Raw genomic sequence first — 2,993 nt, forward strand, 5'->3', positions numbered from 1 at the left:
TATATATATATATATATATATGCATATATAATTTTAAATATATATGCATATATATATGAGCATGTGTGTGTGTGTGTGGGTGTGTGTGTGTGCGTGCGTTCGTGTAGCGTTTAGCTTAATATATCACTTCCTAAGGTGTTATCATTATTATCTAAGATGTTATCATATTTGATGGCTATGAAAGTTTACACACACACACACACATACATACTTACATGCACATATAGTAGTTTGCTTGCAAGATTCTTGATGTGAATCCATGCGTTGAAACAGATTTTATTGTATGTTAGGAGGGTCATTGTGCCAATAACAAACACGCCTTGGTTTTTATTACTTCTTTTATTATCATTAAATCAGCTTAAGGCAGTGAGCTGGCAGAATCGTCAGCACGTCGACGGGTCATATGCTTTGCGGCATTTCGCCCGTCTCTACGTTCTGAGTTCAAATTCCGCCGAGGTTGACTTTACCTTTCATCCCCTTTGGAGATCGATAAAATAAGTAGAAGGTGAGCACCGGGGTAGATGTAATCGACTTACATCCTCTTCCGAAATTGCTGGCCTTGTGCCAAAATGTGAAACGGGTTTAATCGGTTACATCGGCTCCAGTGTTCAAATGGCACTCATTTTATCAACCCCGATTGAATGAAAGGGAATGTCACCCTCGACAGAACTTGAACTTAAAACTCGTTGCTTGGTAGACTCGAGGCTGTCCGACGTGTCGTGAATCCCTTTGGTGTATTAGAAGCAAATGAATGATAAACAGACGATGGATAGATGTCAGCTCATTACAGTAAGGAAACGGCTGTAATGAACGGACATTTATCCATCGTCTGTTATTATTCATTTGCTTTTGTGTGTGTGTGTGAGTGTGTGTGTGTGCGTGCTTGCGTATATATATATATATATATATGAAAGCGAGAGAGAGTACCATGCTGTGCTATTAAGTTAAACATGGCTTGTTTTAGTTGACGTAACAGATTGTCCAAATTACCTTTCTGCTTGTTTAGTTTATAAAATCATTTTCCGAATAAAAATGTATTTTAAATTTTATTCCTCTTTTCATTCATCTGCCCAACTTTATAGCGTTGAGTCAAAACTTTTGCCATGTTTTGGTAACTTATTTGCTTTATTTGTCAAGTTAGAACTAAATCAGCCAAGCATTCAAAGTTTAGGCCATCGTGTTGCACAATCTGATTCCAGTTCTTGTACTTCGAAGCGAATAACTTCTTCACTGGAGCCTCTACCTCTTCTTGGTTGATGAAATGTCGCAAGCACAGGAAGTGAGCCATGGATCGGAACACATTATACACCGAGGGATCCCAATAATTACAGGTATAAACCTGAACTTGTAATCTGAATAGAGTAACTGCAAGTTCCTCAATAGTTCAGCAGAGGTGGTCTCTTTTTCGTTGATCTTCAGCTTTATGTTAACGCCCGTTGGGCAGCTGATTTTCACAATTGTGCACGGTTTTTCTTCTCTATCCCAAATCATTATATCAGGTCTCTTGTGCTTACATTTTATTGAGGTCTTCACTGGGACATTCCACCAGTATTCCTTTTTGTTATGAGTGGCTATGGCTTCTACCATATTGTAGATTCTTATTTTTTCTGTCTTCGGATTATCCTTCCGACGGATTTCATTATAGAGTGTCCTAGCTACAACATCATGTCACATCGGTAGATAATACCGTGATGACATTTTCGGAGAACTACTTATGATGTGGATGATAACTTCAGTGTAAACTCCACAAAGTCTGCATCGGCTGTCACATTTTACTACTTTTCCTGCATCTCTGTCCCTTTTGTGCATCAGGTATTTGATTGATATTTCCTGTTCCTGGATGGCAAACGCATACTCTTCAAAGAAAGAGGTAGTAATCCAGTTGTTGGTCCATGAGAGTCTGCTTTGATGATCAATGGTACTGTCATCACGGAGTTTTCTACTAACATAGCCATGCATGGTCTTCTGCTCATGTACGCTCATCCTTTCATCTGATTTTACCTTGCGGTATCAGTGTGTGTGTGATGCACTTGATGCCATCTTAGATACAGTTGTTAATAAGATCTGAAATACATATGTATAAAAAATGAACGATTTCAGAACGTACCATGGATTGTTTTGGTGCTTTGAGAAATGCCATTCATAAAACTGAACATATCCGGCCAATTGATAGAATAACAAAAGTTAGTCGTGGGACAATAACCGACCTTCAAAGTTTCCCACGTTGGGTCAAACTTCACTGTTCGTCCTTACAAATGTGTTACTTTCTTTGTCACTGAATATCTTAAGACGTTTTGTTTATGGTTGTTGCGATCGAGACAGACGATTCCTTACATTGGCAATATTTTTGTTTATTTTTCTGTTTCGGTTTGTATTGCTTAATGTTTAATATATTCGCATCGCAACAAAGAGATCCTATGTTCGATCTCAATGCGTGGCATCTTGGGCAAATGTAATTTTCTACAGCTTCAGGCTGATCTATACTTTATGACTGATATTGGTTAAACAGAAACTGTATAAAGCCCGTTGGTTGGACTACACCTGCAATTCAAAAAGGTGCAGCTTTGTCAGTCACTGCCTAAAAAATACAAAGTTGATTGCTTTTTGTGCTGTTTTTCTTATAACAGAATGCTCTTTATCCATCGAGTATATAATAGACTTATATCTCATATATGTAACACACTGAGTTGAGAAACTTGGATTAGCTGTAAATTATTCAAGCAGTTGGTAGACACAAACTGCCCCGAGGGAATTTTTTAAATCTAAAACAACAAACAGGGCCATAACTCCAATGATAAATGCAGTATAGGGGTAGATCTGATCTTTTTAAGCTAACTGGCGAAAACAACGAAGGTTCTCTGGTTATCATTAGACCGTTTCAGCGAAGAGTATTTTTTCTCTGTTGGCCAGACTAACAGTGATCTATCTATCTGTCTGTAGATAGATAAATAAATTGATAGGTAGGTCGATATATATATATATATATATATATA

General features: G+C 37.7%; 1 protein-coding gene across 5 annotated transcripts in view; it reads left to right on the top strand.

The window, feature by feature from the left end:
- Positions 1-2,993, top strand: part of LOC106874030 (leucine-rich repeat-containing protein 15) — a 102,671-nt gene that overhangs the window by 89,728 nt on the left and 9,950 nt on the right. Inside the window, exon 1 of one of the 5 annotated variants that reach the window (XM_014921592.2) lies at positions 1,313-1,331. The exons of the other annotated variants lie outside the window; for them this stretch is intronic. The gene's annotated coding sequence lies outside the window, so the exon portion shown is untranslated. Of the gene's footprint in view, positions 1-1,312; positions 1,332-2,993 lie in introns of those variants that run through there. 5 annotated transcript variants of the gene reach the window in all.

This window comes from Octopus bimaculoides, chromosome 10 (genome assembly GCF_001194135.2).
Source record: "Octopus bimaculoides isolate UCB-OBI-ISO-001 chromosome 10, ASM119413v2, whole genome shotgun sequence".
Classification (NCBI taxonomy): domain Eukaryota; kingdom Metazoa; phylum Mollusca; class Cephalopoda; order Octopoda; family Octopodidae; genus Octopus; species Octopus bimaculoides.